This window comes from Bufo bufo, chromosome 9, assembly GCF_905171765.1.
Source record: "Bufo bufo chromosome 9, aBufBuf1.1, whole genome shotgun sequence".
NCBI classification, from domain to species: domain Eukaryota; kingdom Metazoa; phylum Chordata; class Amphibia; order Anura; family Bufonidae; genus Bufo; species Bufo bufo.
The window spans coordinates 92,289,358-92,312,753 of record NC_053397.1 but is presented as its reverse complement, the minus strand read 5'-3'; the positions used below and the strand labels follow the sequence as shown (position 1 = coordinate 92,312,753).

At 48.8% G+C, this 23,396-nt stretch overlaps 1 protein-coding gene across 13 annotated transcripts in view; it reads left to right on the top strand.

Moving 5' to 3' along the window:
- The window catches only part of CFH (complement factor H), a 1,589,177-nt gene that overhangs the window by 611,934 nt on the left and 953,847 nt on the right, over positions 1-23,396 (top strand). The window lies entirely within an intron of this gene.

The following is a 23,396-nucleotide window of genomic DNA, read 5'->3' as shown; positions in this document are numbered from 1 at the left end:
AACCATTCCCAAATTTGCCATTCTCAAAATAACTAGTTTCTGGTATTTGAGGCCTACTTGAAATCTATTCCAAAAAGAATATCTTACATTGAAGGTACTGATAGTGTCATTCAGAAAAACCTAAGACACACGCTAGCGTGCTGATAGAAGTCTGATTCTGTGATTAAACCTATACCTGTCACACAGCGCAAAAAAAAACAGGCCTCACATCTCTATTTAACCAAATCTGTACTGTTTTAGCTGGTCAAGTTATTTGTAGTGACCGTAAAAGCACACTTTTTTTTCTGGGTTGAAATACCATTCCCAAATTTGCCATTCTCAAAATTGTGGTGAACGGGAACAATGAGGAAAACATCTAATAAGGGACGCGGACGTGGACATGGTCGTGGTGGTGTTAGTGGACCCTCTGGTGCTGGGAGAGGACGTGGCCCTTCTGCCACAGCCACACGTCCTAGTGAACCAACTATCTCAGGTCCCAGTAGCCAGCAGAATTTACAGCGATATTTGTTGGGGCCCAATGCCGTTCTAAGGATGGCAAGGCCTGAGCAGGTGCAGGCATTAGTCAATTGGGTGGCCGACAGTGGATCCAGCACGTTCACATTATCTCCCACCCAGTCTTCTGCAGAAAGCGCACAGATGGCGCATGAAAACCAAGCCCATCGGTCTGTCACATCACTCCCATGCATATCAGGGAAACTGTCTGAGCCTCAAGTTATGCAGCAGTCTCTTATGCTGTTTGAAGACTCTGCTGCCAGGGTTTCCCAAGGGCATCCACCTAGCCCTTCCCCAGGGGTGGAAGAGATAGAATGCACTAACGCACAAACACTTATTTTTCCTGATGATGAGGACATGGGAATACCACCTCAGCACGTCTCTGATAAAGACAAAACACAGGTGCCAACTGCTGCGTCTTTCTGCAGTGTGCAGACTGAACAGGAGGTCAGGGATCAAGACTGGGTGGAAGACGATGCAGGGGACGATGAGGTCCTAGACCCCACATGGAATGAAGGTCGTGCCACTGACTTTCACAGTTCGGAGGAAGAGGCAGTGGTGAGACCGAGCCAACAGCGTAGCAAAAGAGGGAGCAGTGGGCAAAATCAGAACACCCGCCGCCAAGAGACTCCGCCTGCTACTGACCGCCGCCATCTGGGACCGAGCACCCCCAAAGGCAGCTTCAAGGAGTTCCCTGGCATGGCACTTCTTCAAACAATGTGCTGACGACAAGACCCGAGTGGTTTGCACGCTGTGCCATCAGAGCCTGAAGCGAGGCATTAACGTTCTGAACCTTAGCACAACCTGCATGACCAGGCACCTGCATGCAAAGCATGAACTGCAGTGGAGTAAACACCTTAAAAACAAGGAAGTCACTCAGGCTCCCCCTGCTACCTCTTCTGCTGCTGCCGCCTCGGCCTCTTCTGCTGCTGCCGCCGCCTCGGCCTCTTCTGCTGCTGCTGCCTCCACCTCGGCCTCTTCCTCCGCCTCTGGAGGAATGTTGGCACCTGCCGCCCAGCAAACATGGGATGTACCACCAACACCACCACCTGCATCACCAAGCATCTCAACCATGTCACACGGCAGCGTTCAGCTCTCCATCTCACAAACATTTGAGAGAAAGCGTAAATTCCCACCTAGCCACCCTCGATCCCTGGCCCTGAATGCCAGCATTTCTAAACTACTGGCCTATGAAATGCTGTCATTTAGGCTGGTGGACACACACAGCTTCAAACAGCTCATGTCACTTGCTGTCCCACAGTATGTTGTTCCCAGCCGCCACTACTTCTCCAAGAGAGCCGTGCCTTCCCTGCACAAACAAGTGTCCGATAAAATCAAGTGTGCACTGCGCAACGCCATCTGTGGCAAGGTCCACCTAACCACAGATACGTGGACCAGTAAGCACGGCCAGGGACGCTATATCTCCCTAACTGCACACTGGGTAAATGTAGTGGCGGCTGGGCCCCAGGCGGAGAGCTGTTTGGCGCACGTCCTTCCGCCGCCAAGGATCGCAGGGCAACATTCTTTGCCTCCTGTCTCCTCCTCCTCCTACTCAGCTTCCTCCTCCTCTTCTTCCACCTGCTCATCCAGTCAGCCACACACCTTCACCACCAACTTCAGCACAGCACGGGGTAAACGTCAGCAGGCCATTCTGAAACTCATATGTTTGGGGGACAGGCCCCACACCGCACAGGAGTTGTGGCGGGGTATAGAACAACAGACCGACGAGTGGTTGCTGCCGGTGAGCCTCAAGCCCGGCCTGGTGGTGTGCGATAATAGGCGAAATCTCGTTGCAGCTCTGGGACTAGCCGGTTTGACGCACATCCCTTGCCTGGCGCATGTGCTGAATTTGGTGGTGCAGAAGTTCATTCGCAACTACCCCGACATGTCAGAGCTGCTGCATAAAGTGCGGGCCGTCTGTTCGCGCTTCCGGCGTTCACACCCTGCCGCTGCTCGCCTGTCTGCGCTACAGCGTAACTTCGGCCTTCCCGCTCACCGCCTCATATGCGACGTACCCACCAGGTGGAACTCCACCTTGCATATGCTGGACAGACTGTGCGAGCAGCAGCAGGCCATAGTGGAGTTTCAGCTGCAGCATGCACGGGTTCAGTCGCACTGCAGATCAGACACACTTCACCACCAATGACTGGGCCTCCATGCGAGACCTGTGTGCCCTGTTGCGCTGTTTCGAGTACTCCACCAACATGGCCAGTGGCGATGACGCCGTTATCAGCGTTACAATACCACTTCTATGTCTCCTTGAGAAAACACTTAGGGCGATGATGGAAGAGGAGGTGGCCCAGGAGAAAGAGGAGGAAGAGGGGTCATTTTTAGAACTTTCAGGCCAGTCTCTTCGAAGTGACTCAGAGGGAGGTTTTTTGCAACACCAGAGGCCAGGTACAAATGTGGCCAGACAGGGCCCACTACTGGAGGACGAGGAGGACGAGGATGAGGAGGAGGTGGAGGAGGATGAGGATGAAGCATGTTCACAGCGGGGTGGCACCCAAAGCAGCTCGGGCCCATCACTGGTGCGTGGCTGGGGGAAAACACAGGACGATGACGATACGCCTCCCACAGAGGACAGCTTGTCCTTACCTCTGGGCAGCCTGGCACACATGAGCGACTACATGCTGCAGTGCCTGCGCAACGACAGCAGAGTTGCCCACATTTTAACGTGTGCGGACTACTGGGTTGCCACCCTGCTGGATCCCCGGTACAAAGACAATGTGCCCACCTTACTTCCTACACTGGAGCGTGATAGGAAGATGCGCGACTACAAGCGCACGTTGGTAGACGCGCTACTGAGAGCATTCCCAAATGTCACAGGGGAACCAGTGGAAGCCCAAGGCGAAGGCAGAGGAGGAGCAAGAGGTCGCCAACGCAGCTGTGTCACGGCCAGCTCCTCTGAGGGCAGGGTTAGCATGGCAGAGATGTGGAAAAGTTTTGTCACCACGCCACAGCTAACTGCACCACCACCTGATACGGAACGTGTTAGCAGGAGGCAACATTTCACTAACATGGTGGAACAGTACCTGTGCACACCCCTCCACGTACTGACTGATGGTTCGGCCCCATTCAACTTCTGGGTCTCCAAATTGTCCACGTGGCCAGAGCTAGCCTTTTATGCCTTGGAGGTGCTGGCCTGCCCGGCGGCCAGCGTTTTGTCTGAACGTGTATTCAGCACGGCAGGGGGCGTCATTACAGACAAACGCAGCCGCCTGTCTACAGCCAATGTGGACAAGCTGACGTTCATAAAAATGAACCAGGCATGGATCCCACAGGACCTGTCCATCCCTTGTGCAGATTAGATATTAACTACCTCCCCTTAACAATATATTATTCTACTCCAGGGCACTTCCTCATTCAATACTATTTTTAATTTCATTTTACCATTATATTGCGGGGCAACTCAAAGTTGAATGAACCTCTCCTCTGTCTGGGTGCCGGGGCCTAAATGTGTGACAGTGGCCTGTTCCAGTGGTGGGTGACGTGAAGCCTGATTCTCTGCTATGACATGAAGACTTATTCTGTGCTGACATGAAGCCAGATTCTCTGTTACGCGACCTCTCTCCTCTGCCTGGGTGCCTGGGCCTAAATATGTGACAGTGGCCTGTTCCAGTGGTGGGTGACGTGAAGCCTGATTCTCTGCTATGACATGAATACAGATTCTGCACTGACATAAGGCCAGATTCTCTGTTACGGGACCTCTCTCCTCTGCCTGGGTGCCTGGGCCTAAATGTTTGACAGTGGCCTGTTCCAGTGGTGGGTGACGTGAAGCCTGATTCTCTGCTATGACATGAATACAGATTCTGCGCTGACATAAGGCCAGATTCTCTGTTACGGGACCGCTCTCCTCTGTGTGGGTGCCGGGGCCTAAATGTGTGACAGTGGCCTGTTCCAGTGGTGGGGGACGTGAAGCCTGATTCTCTGCTATGACATGAATATAGATTCTGCGCTGACATAAGGCCAGATTCTCTGTTACGGGACCTCTCTCCTCTGCCTGGGTGCCTGGGCCTAAATATGTGACAGTGGCCTGTTCCAGTGGTGGGTGACGTGAAGCCTGATTCTCTGCTATGACATGAATACAGATTCTGTGCTGACATAAGGCCAGATTCTCTGTTACGGGACCGCTCTCCTCTGTCTGGGTGCCGGGGCCTAAATGTGTGACAGTGGCCTGTTCCAGTGGTGGGTGACGTGAAGCCTGATTCTCTGCTATGACATGAAGACTGATTCTGCGCTGACATAAGGCCAGATTTGCTGTTACGGGACCTCTCTCCTCTGCCTAGGTGCCTGGGCCTAAATGTGTGACAGTGGCCTGTTCCAGTGGTGGGTGACGTGAAGCCTGATTCTCTGCTATGACATGAAGACAGATTCTGCACTGACGTAAGGCCAGATTCTCTGTTACGGGACCTCTCTCCTCTGCCTGGGTGCCTGGGCCTAAATGTGGGACAGTGGCCTGTTCCAGTGGTGGGTGACGTGAAGCCTGATTCTCTGCTATGACATGAAGACAGATTCTGCGCTGACATAAGGCCAGATTCTCTGTTACGGGACCGCTCTCCTCTGTCTGGGTGCCGGGGCCTAAATGTGTGACAGTGGCCTGTTCCAGTGGTGGGTGACGTGAAGCCTGATTCTCTGCTATGACATGAAAACAGATTCTGCGCTGACATAAGTCCAGATTCTCTGTTACGGGACCTCTCTCCTTTGCCTGGGCCTAAATGTTTGACAGTGGTGGGTGACGTGAAGCCTGATTCTCTGCTATGACATGAAGACAGATTCTGCGCTGACATAAGGCCAGATTCTCTGTTACGGGACCTCTCTCCTCTGCCTGGGTGCCGGTGCCTAAATGTGTGACAGTGGCCTGTTCCAGTGGTGGGTGACGTGAAGCCTGATTCTCTGCTATGACATGAAGACTGATTCTGCGCTGACATGAAGCCAGATTCTCTGCTATAGCATGAAGAGACTGATTCTCTGCTGACATGAAGCCAGATTCTTTGCTATGGCATGAAGAGACTGATTCTCTGCTGACGTGAAGCCAGATTCTCTGCTATGGGACCTCTGTCCAATTGATATTGGTTCATTTTTATTTTTTTTATTTTTATTTTAATTCATTTCCCTATCCACATTTGTTTGCAGGGGATTTACCTACATGTTGCTGCCTTTTGCAGCCCTCTAGCTCTTTCCTGGGCTGTTTTACAGCCTTTTTAGTGCCCAAAAGTTCGGGTCCCCATTGACTTCAATGGGGTTCGGGTTCGCGACGAAGTTCGGATCGGGTTCGGATCCCGAACCCGAACATTTCCAGGAAGTTCGGCCGAACTTCTCGAACCCGAACATCCAGGTGTTCGCTCAACTCTATTCTCAATTTAACAATTTCCACTTTTAAATCTTCCACTTCTCCTTCCAAACTCAGCTTCAGCCTACAAGACTCCTGATATTTATCCGCTATCCACCCAGCAGCAAAAATCAGAGCATACTTGCCTTTCCTTTTGCGCCATTTTTTGGTACCGATCAGGTTTGCTACACAATTCTGAGCCTGCAGCCATGGATTAGTAGATCCCTGCATAGCCTGAAGAATGGCCGCCGTGTCTTTCAACTTTGCTACTTCTTTTAAAATACTTTCTATTGCACAAAAACAAACACCACAATGGTTGCTACAAAAAAACAAAACACTAGTACCAATTTCTAAGAGTTGTCCCAATACTTTTGGCACAGAACCTTTCTACACTGTAGTACCCTTATTAATTATGCCAAACAAGTCTACAATTCAGTGTAACAGCCACAGATATACAAACATTAAGCAGAATCATCAACTATAGGACGATTTCACCACTAAACTGCCACTAATGTTCACACAATGATTCCTGTATCAGACTGGTCACTGCGCTATAACATAACCGAACACTCAACTGATATCCAGCACAAAACTTATCAAAACAAAATAAAACTGTACATAGAAAAGGTTACAAAAAGACAAGATAATTATTTGACAAAACTAACATTTCAGGCAAAAACAATCAGATCGCTTTCCATAGTAAACTGACTAAGATGGGCCGACAAGCACATGGTAAAGATGGCCGAAAGATGGCCGACAAGCACATGGTCATCACACAAAGGAAATCAAGATAGTGTCTACAGAATCCAACAATAAAAACAGTTTCTATATTTCCTGTTCCCTTCCCCTTGAAACCAGAGCACAACCTCCACTCTGTGGGTGATTTACAGGTTAACAATATAAAAATACTCTCTAAATGCTGTCTCTAATGTACAAACACTAAAACCAATTGCTGCCTCTATAAACCTTAATAAAATTGCCTCTTACAAAATCAAAGTAACATAAAAGTTAAGAAGTTACAAAAAACACAATACCCTGTACTACTCATCATACAATCTCATCATACAACCTCTGTACAATCAACTCACAAGGGAAAAACACTCACCTTATCCTCACACCCCTTGATGCAGCAGACAACAATCATATACACCAATAAGGTTCTTTTAAGTAGATTTCTTTCCAGATATCAGCAGATTGGAGTACACAGATTTAAATTCACAAAGAGCAAAACTTTCTCAACAATGAGAGTAAGGAAAAGGATATTACCTTATGCCAGCCTTTTTTGCTTTTTGAAAATTAAGCTGTGTCTCTTTTAAGTTCTGCTAATAACGGGGGAAAAAAATAATTTGTGTTCGCCAACTGTTGTGGCAAATATTAATAGTTGTAATCAGCTTGCATCAAAGTTTGTGTAAGGAAAAAGGTGAATCCCTTCTCCCTCAGCCCCAGTCAGAGAGAGACATGTGTTACCATCTTGGTTGAAAATTCTGAGAGAGTCCTCCCGCCCTTCTCAGTCTGCTCACCTTTATTTACTAACAAAAGGTGTAAAAGGGGCTGGCCCAATACAAGGATACAGGAAGTGTTAACATGCAGGAAGTGATGTCAAAGGACAGGGCGGGGCAATCAATGTGGCCAGGCAGACAATGCACACGCCCCATCCCTGTATAAGGAAGGATGAGTCATGCCCATTGTCCAATCAGCCAGGTGGCCGCCCACCCCCCATCACTGTCAGCATGGACCTCATTCAACACTGCTCAAAGGTGATCAGTGTCTAATAAAGATCATTCTACTGGTTCCCATAGGTTTGAAATTATCTGCGAGGCATTGCTACGGCTATTGTCAGTATTCGGTACTAGTATACCGACAAGGCAGATATGCATGTCTTAAAGGCAGATATGTCTCCAAGCCAATGAGAAGGTTTTCATACTGACGGTTTTGCCACTGGTCACAATTCAGCCAAAGTGCCCTCTGCTAGAGCGCTCCCTGGCTAAATCAGACAGAGGGAGACAGATGACAAACTATAAAAACACACACACATCCTAAAGTAAAATGTCCGCATAATAAATTTTCCACAACACCTTTCATCCAGGGCCTAAATACTAGGCCTACAATTGATATTCCCCTAAATCTGTGGTTACTGCTGTGCCTGTATTAGTGTAATACGGTACATAAATAGATAGCCAGATAGTGTTAGGTGCCTGTAAAAAAAAGGCCTGAATTTGAATTCAATACATTGGGCTAAATAATTTTTTTCTTATTGTGGTGAACGGTAACAATGAGGAAAAGATATAGTAAGGGACGCGGACATGGTCGTGGTGGTGTTAGTGGACCCTCTGGTGCTGGGAGAGGACGTGGCCGTTCTGCCACAGCCACACATCCTAGTGAACCAACTACCTCAGGTCCCAGTAGCCGCCAGAATTTACAGTGATATTTGGTGGGGCCCAATGCCGTTCTAAGGATGGTAAGGCCTGAGCAGGTACAGGCATTAGTCAATTGGGTGGCCGACAGTGGATCCAGCACGTTCACATTATCTCCCACCCAGTCTTCTGCAGAAAGCGCACAGATGGCGCCTGAAAACCAAGCCCATCAGTCTGTCACATCACCCCCATGCATATCAGGGAAACTGTCTGAGCCTCAAGTTATGCAGCAGTCTCTTATGCTGTTTGAAGACTCTGCTGGCAGGGTTTCCCAAGGGCATCCACCTAGCCCTTCCCCAGCGGTGGAAGACATAGAATGCACTGACACACAACCACTTATGTTTCCTGATGATGAAGACATGGGAATACCACCTCAGCAAGTCTATGATGATGACGAAACACAGGTGCCAACTGCTGCGTCTTTCTGCAGTGTGCAGACTGAACAGGAGGTCAGGGAGGAAGACTGGGTGGAAGACGATGCCGGTGACGATGAGGTCCTAGACCCCACATGGAATGAAGGTCGTGCCACTGACTTTCAGAGTTCAGAGGAAGAGGCAGTGGTGAGACCGAGTCAACAGCGTAGCAAAAGAGGGAGCAGGGGACAAAAGCAGAACACCCGCCGCCAAGAGAGTTCGCCTGCTACTGGCCACCGCCACCTGGGACCGAGCACCCCAAAGGCAGCTTCAAGGAGTTCCCTGGCGTGGCAGTTCTTCAAACAATGTGCTGACGACAAGACCTGAGTGGTTTGCACGCTGTGTCATCAGAGCCTGAAGCGAGGCATTATCGTTCTGAACCTTAGCACAACCTGCATGACCAGGCATCTGCATGCAAAGCATGAACTGCAGTGGAGTAAACACCTTAAAAACAAGGAACTCACTCAGGTTCCCCCTGCTACCTCTTCTGCTGCTGCCTCGGCCTTTTCCTCTTCCTCTGGAGGAACGTTGGCACCTGCCGCCAAGCAAACAGAGGATGTACCACCAACACCACCACCTCAGTCACCAAGCATCTCCACCATGTCACACGGCAGTGTTCAGCTCTCCATCTCACAAACATTTGAGAGAAAGCGTAAATTCCCACCTAGCCACCCTAGATCCCTGGCCCTGAATGCCAGCATTTCTAAACTACTGGCCTATGAAATGCTGTCATTCAGGCTGGTGGACACAGACAGCTTCAAACCGCTCATGTTGCCTGCTGTCCCACAGTATGTTGTTCCCAGCCGCCACTACTTCTCCAAGAGAGCTGTGCCTTCCCTGCACAACCAAGAATCCGATAAAATCAAGTGTGCACTGCGCAACGCCATCTGTGGCAAGGTCCACCTAACCACAGATACGTGAACCAGTAAGCACAGCCAGGGACGCTATATCTCCCTAACTGCACACTGGGTAAATGTAGTGGCGGCTGGGCCCCAGGCGGAGAGCTCTTTGGCGCACGTCTTTCCGCCGCCAAGGATCGCAGGGCAACATTCTTTGCCTCCTGTAGCCTCCTCCTCCTACTCGGCTTCCTTCTCCTCTTCTTCTACCTGCTCATCCAGTCAGCCACACACCTTCACCACCAACTTCAGCACAGCCCTGGGTAAACGTCAGCAGGCCATTCTGAAACTCATATGTTTGGGGGACAGGCCCCACACCGCGCAGTAGTTGTGGCAGTGTATTTAACAACAGACCGACGAGTGGTTGCTGCCGGTGAGCCTCAAGCTCGGCCTGGTGGTGTGCGATAATGGGCGAAATCTCGTCGCAGCTCTGGGACTAGCCGGTTTGACACACATCCCTTGCCTGGCGCATGTGCAATGAGCAGGACACTGGGTCATTGGGGCTGCTATGCAGTCGGTCAGATTTAGGTGTAACTAAGTTCGTGATGCCAGTTGCAGCTTGCGCAGGTACTGTAAAAGGGCCCTTTAAGATGGTATGAGCACACGTACTAGGTTAGGAATGCCAGAGGGGGATATTGTCTCTGTATTGTGTCAACGGTGTCTCCTACCGGTAGTACGGCTGGACTCCTGTATCCTGGCTCACATGCAACAAAATTGAGTGCTGTAAATAGGAGTAATGTAGGAATGATGGAATTCCACACAGAAAAGAGGGTCCAACTTGTCTTTATTTGATGTTATAAGTGGCAGCTTTAGATCCATAAGATGTTACAGCAATAGTCTTTAGGTCCCAGCAGGTGTTGGCAACATGTGGCAGGAATTATATCTATATATTCTGCATCTAGTACATACGCCTTTAAGAATCTGGCAGGTATCTGTCTTCTGCTCTGTCTTGGGTTCTGCTTGGTTTGGGCCTGACTAGCTATGGAGGCACTTATCTTCTCCTTGTATTTGGAATCTGTACTTACAGGACTGCTCGCAGGGAATGGTGGTTTCTTCCTGGAGATCTGATAGTTCTGAAGTTGCTGCTTTCTTTGTCATCCAGCTGAGGTAAGGAACTCAGGCTGGGAAGGTTGCTTTTTGGCCTAGCAAAGGCCTGAATCCTTGGTTGGGATCCCTGTTTTCTGGGAGCTCATATTCACACAGCCTACCCCAACAGGGGGTGGCTGGTACACTGCCTAGAACTTTCTGTCCTCCCTCTGAAGTAGGATGTGGGAACATTCCACTCCTCCTCAGATAGGGGAAGCTAGCCTGGAATGGTATATTCCAGTCTAGATATACTAACTGGCTTGGTTATGCTACATACTGCTGCCACCTGCTGGTGTACATGGATATTACAGCATAAATATAATGCAACAGGCCTGGAAAATACACATTGTAGAGGAAATGATGCAAACTTTTACCAGATGACATTATGCATAAACCTAACATTATGAAGCAGGGGAACAGAAGTTTAGTGACATACTTCAGGATGTTACACATGTGCTGAATTTGGTGGTGCAGAAGTTCATTCACAACTACCCTGACATGTCAGAGCTGCTGCATAAAGTGCGGGCCATCTGTGCACGCTTCCGGCGTTCACATCCTGCCGCTGCTCGCCTGTCTGCGCTACAGCGTAACTTCGGCCTTCCCGCTCACCGCCTCATATGCGACGTGCCCACCAGGTGGAACTCCACCTTGCACATGCTGGACAGACTGTGTGAGCAGCAGCAGGCTATAGTGGAGTTTCAGCTGCAGCACGCACGGGTCAGTCACACTGCGGAACAGCACCACTTCACCACCAATGACTGGACCTCCATGCGAGACCTGTGTGCCCTGTTGCGCTGTTTCGAGTACTCCACCAACATGGCCAGTGGTGATGACGCCATTATCAGTGTTACAATCAGGGCTTTTTTTCTGGCGGAACGCAGGCTGCGATGTATCAGCGGGAAGGGACTGGGAGGAGGAGCTGGGGGCCGGTGCGTTCACTGTGCTCCGGCCCCGCCGCTCCAGTACAGTTATAAAATTTATGAATGAAGCAGGCGGCGCAGGCACGTGACGTCAGTCAGTCACTCTGCTGCTCTTCTGCCTGGCCGGCCTCCATTACGATATAACAGTAGCCCTGTGAGTAGGATATATTGAATGTTATACTACAGAGGGGGCAGCCTGAATCATTATTAATTGATTTACACATTTTATAACTGTACTGGAGCGGCAATGGGGGGTCTGTGGATGACCCTGTTAAGGGGTGGGGGGGGGGGTCTGTGGATGGCACTGTTAAGGGGTGGGGGGGTCTGTGGATGGCACTGTTATGGGGTGGGGGGGGTCTGTGGATGGCACTGTTATGGGGTGGGGGGGTCTGTGGATGGCACTGTTAAGGGGGGGTCTGTGGATGGCACTGTTATGAGGTGGGGTGGTCTGTGGATGGCACTGTTATGGGGTGGGGGGGGGTCTGTGGATGGCACTGTTATGGGGTGGGGGGGTCTGTGGATGGCACTGTTATGGGGTGAGGGGGTCTGTGGATGGCACTGTTATGGGGTGGGGGGGTCTGTGGATGGCACTGTTATGGGGTGGGGGGGTCTGTGGATGGCACTGTTATGGGGTGGGGGGGTCTGTGGATGGCACTGTTAAGGGAGGGGTCTGTGGATGGCACTGTTATGAGGTGGGGGGGGTCTGTGGATGGCACTGTTATGGGGTGGGGGGTCTGTGGATGGCACTGTTATGGGGTGGGGGGGTCTGTGGATGGCACTGTTATGGGGTGGGGGGGGTCTGTGGATGGCACTGTTATGGGGTGGGGGGGGTCTGTGGATGGCACTGTTATGGGGTGGGGGGGGTCTGTGGATGGCACTGTTATGGGGTGGGGGGGTCTGTGGATGGCACTGTTATGGGGTGGGGGATCTGTGGATGGCACTGTTATGGGGTGGGGGGGTCTGTGGATGGCACTGTTATGGGGTGGGGGGGTCTGTGGATGGTACTGTTAAGGGGGGTCTGTGGATGGCACTGTTATGAGGTGGGGGGGTCTGTGGATGGCACTGTTATGGGGTGGGGGATCTGTGGATGGCACTGTTATGGGGTGGGGGGGTCTGTGGATGGCACTGTTATGGGGTGGGGGGGTCTGTGGATGGTACTGTTAAGGGGGGTCTGTGGATGGCACTGTTATGAGGTGGGGGGGGTCTGTGGATGGCACTGTTATGGGGTGGGGGGGTCTGTGGATGGCACGGTTATGGGTTGGGGGGGTCTGTGGATGGCACTGTTATGGGGTGGGGGGGTCTGTGGATGGCACTGTTAAGGGGAGGTCTGTGGATGGCACTGTTATGGGGTGGGGGGGTCTGTGGATGGCACTGTTATAGGATGGGGGGGTCTGTGGATGGCACTGTTATAGGATGGGAATCTGTGGATGCCATCCACAGATCCCCCATAACAGTGCCATCCACAGATCCTCCACCCCATAACAGTGCCATCCACAGATCCTCCACCCCATAACAGTGCCATCCCCAGATCCCCCATTAACAGTGCCATCCCCATCTGGGGGGGTTTCTTTGCTGGGCTGGACTTTTATAGCCCCCCTAAATTTTACTTGCATCCCTGTTCTCTAAAGGGGCGGTTTTAGGGGGCGGTCCTAGGGGTGGGTAGGGGCGTGGCCAGGGGAGGGGGGGTGAGTTCCACCACCTTTTCTCTGAGAAAAAAAGCCCTGGTTACAATACCACTTCTATGTCTCCTTGAGAAAACACTTAGGGCGATGATGGAAGAGGAGGTGGCCCAGGAGGAGGAGGAGGAGGAGGAAGAGGGGTCATTTCTAGCACTTTCAGGCCAGTCTCTTAGAAGTGACTCAGAGGGAGGTTTTTTGCAACAGCAGAGGCCAGGTACAAATGTGGCCAGACAGGGCCCACTACTGGAGGACGAGGAGGACGAGAATGAGGAGGAGATGGAGGAGGATGAGGATGAAGCAGGTTCACAGCGGGGTGGCACCCAACGCAGCTCGGGCCCATCACTCGTGCGTGGCTGGGGGGAAACGGAGGACGATGAGGATACGCCTCCAACAGAGGACAGCTTGTCCTTACCTCTGGGCAGCCTGGCACACATGAGCGACTACATGCTGCAGTGCCTGCGCAACGACAGCAGAGTTGCCCACATTTTAACGTGTGCGGACTACTGGGTTGCCACCCTGCTGGATCCCCGATACAAAGACAATGTGCCCACCTTACTTCCTGCACTGAAGCGTGATAGGAAGATGCGCGAGTACAACCGCACGTTGGTAGACGCGCTACTGAGAGCATTACAAAATGTCACAGGGGAACAAGTGGAAGCCCAAGGCGAAGGCAGAGGAGGAGCAAGAGGTCGCCAACACAGCTGTGTCACGGCCAGCTCCTCTGAGGGCAGGGTTAGCATGGCAGAGATGTGGAAAAGGTTTGTCACCACGCCACAGCTAACTGCACCACCACCTGATACGGAACGTGTTAGCAGGAGGCAACATTTCACTAACATGGTGGAACAGTACGTGTGCACACACCTCCACGTACTGACTGATGGTTCGGCCCCATTCAACTTCTGGGTCTCCAAATTGTCCACGTGGCCAGAGCTAGCCTTTTATGCCTTGGAGGTGCTGGCCTGCCGGGCAGCCAGCGTTTTGTCTGAACGTGTATTCAGCACGGCAGGGGGCGTCATTACAGACAAACGCAGCCGCCTGTCTACAGCCAATGTGGACAAGCTGATGTTCATAAAAATGAACCAGGCATGGATCCTACAGGACCTGTCCATCCCTTGTGCAGATTAGACATTTATAACTACCTCCCCTTAACCATATATTCTTGTACTCCAGGGCACTTCTTCATTCAATCCTCTTTTTTTAATTTTACCATTATATTGCCGGGCAACCCTTAGTTGAATGAAACTCTCCTCTGTCTGGGTGCCGGGGCCTAAAAATATCTGACAGTGGCCTGTTCCAGTGGTGGGTGACATGAAGCCTGATTCTCTGCTATGGGACCTCTCTTATGGTGGCTGACATGTTGCCTGAGCTGTTCTTAACAGCATTTACAAAGCATAAAAAAATTGCTTTATGGCAGCCCGATGAGCCCATAGACACAATGGACAGGAGGGACCCCTATTGACTTACATGGAAAAGTTTTGTAGGCAAGCTCCTATGCAGAGGTCATTGTTTGTGGAAAGAATAGATAAGATTTGAAAATCACCTATTGTGAATGGTGGATCCTGACTTAGACGACTTTCACACTGGCGTTTTGGCTTTCCGTTTGTGAGATCCGTTCAGGGCTCTCACAAGCGGTCCAAAACAGATCAGTTTTGCCCTAATGCATTCTGAATGGATAAGGATCCGTCCTCCCTTGACTTTCAATGGTGTTCAAGACGGATCCGTCTTGGCTATGTTAAAGATAATACAAACGGATCCGTTCTGAACGGATGCAGACGGTTGTATTATCTAAACGGATCCATCTGTGCAGATCCACGATGGATCCGCACCAAACTCAAGTGTGAAAGTAGACTTATCTATACACAGAGGTGATATCATTACAGGCAGGATTAGAATGAGTTATCTACAGTAAAGTGATCTGTAAAAACCAAGATGTGGCGCCTATCATTAGACATATGGCCACTGTAAAAAACTGCAGGATTAGTTATACAGTATGTACCCCAAAATTGTACCAATAAAATATACAACTAATCCTGTAAAACATAAACGCATATAGCTGATGTAAAGAAAAAATTATGGCTCTTGGAATGCAAGGATGGGAAAAAAAAAACCTGATCATCAAGACCCAACTGGTCAGTTAAGTGGTCAAAGAGCAAACCCTTCATTGGCACTAGAGATGAGTGAAGTTCGATTCAGATGCTTCGCCAAATTTTAAAAAAATATTGGATTTGATCCGAATTAATTCATCACAAAGCGAGTTATAAATCAGCTATTTCCCAGCCTGCAGGAAAATGTGTATAGCTAGTCAGCTGTGGTAGTTCACACTTCACTTATTTGGTCAGTTAGGCTACTTTCACACTTGCGTTTCTTGCGGATCTGTTTTGGATCTGCACAGACGGATCCGTTCATATAATACAACCGTCTGCATCCATTCAGAACGGATCCGTTTGTATTATCTTTAACATAGCCAAGAGGGATCCGTCTTAAACACCACTGAAAGTCAATGGAGGACGGATCCGTTTTCTATTGTGCCAGATTGTGTCCGTGAAAACGGATACATCCCCACACTGGCAATGTGCATTCCGCAATTTGCAGACAAAACATCGCCGGCACTATAATAGAAAATTGCGGACAAGAATAGGACATGTTCTATTTTTTTGCAGAAACGGAAGCACGGAAGCGCGGATCCGCAAATGCGGATGCAGACAGCACATTCCGGCCCCATTTAAAATGAATGGGTCTGCATCCGTTCCTCAAAATTGCAGAACAGATGCAGACCCATTTTGCGGACGTGTGAATGGACCCTAATACTGACCAAATAACTAAAGTGTGAACTCAGCCTTACAGGTCAATGTTAGCGTCAGGTATAATGTACTTAACCATGCAGTGGCCAAATATTCTACTATAGAGTAAAAGAGTGGTCTCATTTAAAACCACCTGCTGTGTCCACATTGATTGATAGATGGCCTATGTTGTCAGCCACTGATACAATTAGTGGTCCCATAACAAAGTGGGGAGGGTGTCAGTAGTAAGTTTGTGTTCACATCACTGTTTATTTTTTCCCTTCTTCTGATCCGTCAGAAGAACACCCCCCCCCCCCAAAAAAAAAAAAAAAAATGTTCCTGTCTTTTGAGCATCCACCTTTATATGGTCATTATTTGGTCAGTAATTGATCAGTATTGGTAAGGCAAAAACAGGAGTAGGTCCAAAACAGAGATGACACGTGATAGGAATATTTGCATTGTCTGTGTTTTGTACCCACTGCTGCTTTTGGCTTCCAAATCATAAGCAAATCCTGATGCAAATACTGACTGTGTGATAGAGGCGTCATGCTCAATTTGCATGTGTTTTGGCTATTTGCCTCTGAAAGAAGTCTTGTATGCAAGAATTTATTGGCCTCTATCACACAGTCAGTATTTGGTTAGTTTCTTGCATCAGTATTTCATCAGTATTGGTAAGGCCAAAATAAACAGGAGTGGGTCCAAAAAACAGAGATGACACATGATAGCAATATTTGCATGTCTTCTGTGATTTATACCCACTCCTGCTTTTGGCTTCCAAATCATGAGAAAATTTTGATGCAAAATATTGATAGAGGCCTTATGGATGCTCCAAAGACAGGATCTGTTGTGGTTTTCATTTTTTAGTTATTCTGACATATCAGAAGGGTAAAAAAAGGGTGATGTCAACAAGGCCAAACAGACACTAGTGGTCCTGTCATAGAGTGGTGAGGGTGGCAATAGTGTGAGAAGTCAACATAGTGGCCCAGTCACAGAGTGGTGATGGTGGCAACAGCATGAGCGGTCAAAATAGTGGCCCCATCACAGAGTTGGGATGGGGGCAACAGAATGAGGAGTCAACATAGTGGTCCAGTCCCAGAGTGGGGAAATGGGGGGCAGCAGCAGTGGCTGTAGGAGAAGATGGCAGCAGAGGAAGCAGGTATGTGGCATCAGGCGGGTGGCAGCATCAGAATAGTGGCTGAAGCATCTGTCCAGAAATAACGGGACATTTTTCACAATATTTTGGTGTGGCTCTCAGAATGATCTAGTCTGATGCATCAGGCTGCAAATCCTGGCTGATCCATGCCTTATTCATCTGCCTCCATCTCTACTGTATACTCCCACAGTCTGTTGGTGTCAGCTTCCTGGTCTTCCTCATCACCCTCCAGCTCCTCATGCTCCTCCTCTCCTGTCACTTGTACAGATAAAACACACATTTATATATATACATTGCTGTCCTCCGCCTCCTCGTCTTCCTCCTCCTCCGCTAGTTCAGCCCCCACAGGGCTCAGGTGGCTGTGAGATGTAGGCGGACTGTCTCCTGTCCCCATATAGGGGAATTATGTAGTACATAATGCAGTTGGGGCATGAATATCATTTTGATTAGATTACAGCGGCCGATAAAGAGGCAATTTAGACCAAGCATTAGCCTTCTCATTAAATTTAGTGTTTAGGGGGTCAATATTGACTTTAACATATTCTGTTAGCATTGATGTTATCACTACACCCAAATATTTAAAACTATGGGTCATCTGTAACTGAATTTGAGTCAAATCCATCTGTGGTGGAAGGGGATCAAGCCGGAAAATTGCAGATTTATCCCAATTAATTGTTAGTCCTGAGAATTTCCCGAACTCAATAATATCGCTCATAATAGGATGAATAGAACACTCTAGATCCCCCACATAAAGGAGCATGTGGTCGGCATATAGAGAGACCCTCTCCTCCCGGGGGCCTGTAGGAACCCCCCCTCACGCAGGAGAAGTGCGCAGAAAGCAGGCCAATGGTTCAATTGCGACATCAAACAATAGGGGGGGGGGGGGATAATGGGAAGCCTTGTCTCGTTCCCTTATGGAATGTAAATTGTGTTGAAAGTACCCCATTTGCCCTGATTCTTGCTACCGGCGAACTGTTGAGCAGTTTGACCCAGGACATGGACCCCGGCCAAACCCCATGGCTTCCATAACCACCCACATGTATTCCCACTCCACACTGTCAAAATCTTTGGCAGCATCTAAAGATATTATGGCGTGGCAGCCCCCAGTGTCCACTGAAGATTTTTTTAAAAGTCTCCGAAGGTTAATAGAGATACTCTTGTCAGGCATAAAACCTGATTGGTCCTCATGTATAAGGGAAGTATTAACCTTGTTAAGCTGATTGGCAAGTATTTTAGCCAGTAATTTCACATCAGTTGATAGAAGGGAAATGGGCTTATAGGATTCAGGCAAAGTTGGGTCCTTACCGGGTTTTGGCAGCACCACCACCACCACCACCTCTTCCCTCATAGATGCCGGCAGCTTCCCTAATCTCAGAGCATCATTAAAGGTATCTAAGAGGTGAGGAAGAAGAGTTTTCTGGTATCTTTTAAAAAACTGACAGCAGACCATCTGAACCTGGGGCCTTCCTATTAGGGAAAGAGCCAAGGGCCCTAAGTTCCTCCAATTCCAGGGGCTCATCCAGATAACGGGCCGACTCCAGGGACAGTGTAGGGACAGATACATTGGCAAGATAAGATTTTATAGCACCTACATCTGTTAGCAATTTGGAGGAGTACAGTTCCCTATAGGATTCGTTAAGGATGACTGAGTCTTCTGCGGAGAGGCCCCCCTCTCTAGTCCTAATAGCCACTATCCTAGATGGGCCCTTCTGTGACTAAATCACTCTGGCCAATAAACTCCCCGCTCTCTCACCTGCTTTAAAATATTTCTGTTTCAGGAAAAAGCACTTACTGTTGGCTATTTGTATCAGATAGTCATTAAGTTTAACTTTGAACCTCCCTCCACATGGATTTATTCCTCGGGGAAGGGAACCTCACATACTGTAGGTGGCCTCCACATTCTCACCTCCTGTTGTATAGCATCGGTGAGTTCCCTAGTCTTTGTTTCACTCCATTTAATTTTCTGTATATAGAGACCCATAACATAGGCTGTCATAGTATGCCAGACTGTCCCCATAGCAGCAGATCCTAAATTAAAATGGAAGAACTCTATAATCTGCTCTGTTAGAGGCTCCCCTTCATCCAGTAACTGTATCCAGAACGGGTTGTTTCCAAAGGAAAGGTCCGCCCCGTTCCCCGCCCCTCTCCAGTTGTTACCCTATGCGGATGGGAGAGTTGTCTGATAGGCTACGTGGTAGGTATTCTATAGAGGAGATATAGGATGAACCCTCCAATGACCCAATAGGCACATCTATTCTGGACAGAGAGTTATGGGATGGTGAAAAGCAGGAGTACTGGCGCTCCTGAGGATACTGGATTCTCCACAGATCATGGAGATCCAGTTCATGCAATAGCCTTGCCAATGAGATTTCCGAGGCATTTGTTAGGACAGGGCCTTGGTGAAATTTGTCTAGAGATGGGTTTAGATATTTATTGAAGTCACCTAGCATAAGTATTGGAACCTGAAGGTCTTGAGTTACAAACGCCATCAATTTTTTTTATCACATCACATGAATAGCGTGGCGGATTATATATGGCGATCAGAAAAAAGTGTATCCTATATATAGAACAGTGTAGGCAGACGTATCTGCCATCAGGATCAATGTCATTAGAGTAACATTCAAAAGGAATAGCCCTGTTAACTAAAACACTAAACTCCCTAGCATGTGTAGAGAAGGTGGAGTGGTAGGCATGCAAGATCCACGGTTTATGCAGCAGTCTCTGGAACTGCTTGGACAGATGCGTTTCTATGAGACATATTATGGCTGGTTGATATTTCTGTACAGCCATATAGACTGCTTGACATTTTGTGGCATCTCCCAGGCCCCTGGCATTCCACACTATGACCTAAGCCCTACCGGCCATCATTTAGAGAAATACATAAATGTGAAAAATGGAGATCCACATAGGTCAAAGAATTCATACCAATGAAAAAGAAATGTGTGCAAGCCGTCTCCCCCCAAATTCCCACCCAATGGAAACATAGAATAAGAAAATCACAACAAACATAACTCCAATTGTTTCACGAAGAGAACATGAGGCACAAGAGATTCCTGAAGCCAGCAAAGATAAAAACAGTAAAATGTCGCTTCTGCGGAGCAAGGTTTCAGTGTACAAAAGATAACCCTCTAATTAGAGTCCTGAGCAGCAGAAAATCATATATAGCAATCGGTATACTAGTCATATAACTAACATATTCAAACAACTAGTCTAGAAGCAGTGGAACTATGACAGCTGCCTATCCAGACATTTAAAGAACAGCAAAACAAAAGGAGAGGAGGAGCGGTGAATGAGGGTAGGTAGAGTAGAATACTAAAGAGGTGGAATTCTCATCGCCATGCCCCAGAAAGCAATGTGGCTCCCTCATCTAGAGTCCACTTTATAGCGAATTAGTCCTCCTAGGTTTGTTTCTATACCAAAATTTTGATTCGATTTTGATACCATAAAGTATTGCGATACTCGATACCATTCAATATCACGCAAAAAAAAAACAACACCAAAAAAGCAGCGTACATTTCGCATTTTATGTAACGTCCGGCCCAAAATCGAACAGTCTGATCCTATTTTTTTGGGGGGGAACAAGGTGAGAAAAAAATGGCTAATCGCGCATTTTTTTTTTTTTTTGTTGCGGCGTTCACCCCATAGGAGATTTTTTTTATATTTTAATAGTTTAAACTTTTTGGGGCGTGGCGATATGTAATATGTTTATTTATTTATTGTTTATATATTTTATATGCAAAATTGGCAAAGGGGGTGATTTAAACGTAATATTCTGGGATCTTTTCATCCCTTGTCCTATTCACCCTAATAGAGATCTATTAGGGTGAATAGGACTTCACACTCTTCCTGCTGCCCTGTGCATAGTGCACACAGCAGCAGGGAGACTACCATGGCAGCCAGGGCTTCAGTAGCTTCCTGGCTGCCATGGTAACCGATCGGAGCCACTGTAGTCACACCTGCCACTGTACCACCAATGAATGAAGAGTAGAGGAGGGGACCCTGTGGCCACTGCCACCATTGATTATAATACTGGGGGGAGTTGGGGGGGCGCACTGCACCACCAATGAAGATAAGTAACCCTTTAATACAAGTACAGGAGGCGGATTCCGGCGGCAGAATAACATAGCCGGCACCCGACCTCTATGACAGGGCGCTGCGATCCGCGGCAGTTAACCCCTCAGGTGCTGCACCAGAGGGGTTAACTGACGCGGATCGCAGCGCCCTGTCATGGAGGTCGGGTGCCAGCTATGTGATTCTGACACCGGCACCCGCAGCAAATATTTGTATTAATGGGTGAGTTATCATCATTGGTGGCGTAGTGGCCACAGCCCCTCCCCTCCTCCGTCCCTCTATTTTCTTATTGGCAGCAGCGGCACAGGGGGGGGAGGGAGAGACTACTTCTCCCCTGTGCTGCTAAGGAGAACATGGCGCGAGCTGAGAACAGCGTGCGCCATGTTCTCTGATACTAGGCTGCTCAGTAGCACAGCCTAATATCGGTAAATGTCAAATCCCAGTATCGAATAGATACCGGTACAAAGGTATCGATTGGGTATCGATAATTTGATACCCGCTGCAACCATAAGTCCTCCTGATCATCCAGTACCAGTAGATTAATGTAGGGAACTTTCGTTTAGATCCAGCCAATAGGCAGCATCTTCTAGCAAGTCGAATATATGGACCGTTCCTCCAGAAACCACACGCAGCTTGGAAGGGTAAAGCACGGAGTACTGCACATTCTTCATATGCAGGCATCTTTTAACATCCAGAAATTTTGCTGATAAGTCAGGAAATATGGAGACCTTGTGACCATTAATAAGTAAATCAGAGTGATCTCTTGATTTACGGAGGATAGTGTATCTTGAAAGTGCAGAATTCTGAGCAACGTCGCTCTGGGGGTGCCCCCGGGGGTGGTGGGCATAACGGCACTTTGTGCACTCTTTCTATTGCAAATAGTGGAGATAGAGAATCTTGTCCAAATTTAGCTTTGAACCATTCCTCAAAGAACTGAGGAGCATTAAGCCTTTCCGCCTTCTCTGTCACTCCCACCAAACGAAAGTTGTTGCGGCGTGATCTGTTCTCCAAATCTTCAGTTTTGTTTATGAGAAGAGTAATGTTGTGCATTACTCCACCAAACGAAAGTTGTTGCGGCCTGATCTGTTCTCCAAATCTTCAGTTTTGTTTATGAGAAGAGTAATGTTGTGTATTACTTTGGCCAAGTCACGCTACACAGGGGGTACTTGAGCTTCCAAAAGGCTCACCCTTTCTTCTACTCCAGCAACTCTTTCATTGACTTTTCTTATGTCTTGTCTGATAAGAGAGACACTTTTTTGCAGGGACCCCATAAGGTTTATTAAGGCAGAGCTGCATTGTTGTACTGCCATAAATATTTCTTTGGTGGTGGGTTCTGGTTCGTGTGCCAGCTCAGGGAGGGGGAGCTTCAATTGGAGTGTAGATTGTATAGCAGGCACATCAGGGACCCCCCCTTCACCTGCTCCCACGTTTACCATGCGGGATCCACCATCTTGTTTGGCGACCTCCCGCAAGATGTTGTCAGTGGGAGAGCTCACCTCCCGCCCGTCCTTCCTCCTCATCGATTTCTCCACATCCTCAGGGCCTTCCTCTACAGTGGGAACATGGGCAAATTGCTCCAGGCGAGCCGCCACTTCTGCTGCCCTGGACGAGGCAGCTGCGCCATTTTGTTTTGCCGGTGTTGGTCCCCTCACTTTCCTTCTTTGTTGTGTGGGTCATGCCCGAATGTAGACTCAGGGAGGCTGCCCTGACTTCTCCACCACTTCTCGGTAGAGCAAAAGACAGCACCCGCAGGATGGCAAAGGATTTTAGCAGGTACTGCTCAGGAGCTCCGGTATGCGCATCCCCCTACATTGCTGGCCAGGCGACGCCCCCCAATGCTTTTACCCACAGATTCTACATATGGCCACACTGAAGTCCTCCGGCGACTTGATGAAAAATTCCCACACCGGCATTTTACCCCCACCACTCCGTGCTGACTGCCTGCCGCTGCCTCTATGGAGCCATGTCCCGCTTGTTGTTTCCAGACAGGTAGGCTCCTGAGTAGCAGATGGTCTACCCCGGGCACGTTTGGCTCCAGATCTCACACTGCTGCCACCCTGCTGACACACTGCCATGTTTGCATCCTGCTGGCTCAATTACAGAATTAAGGCCGAGTGAAATTACTTATCTATAAAACAAGATGTAAAACCAAATAACTGAAAA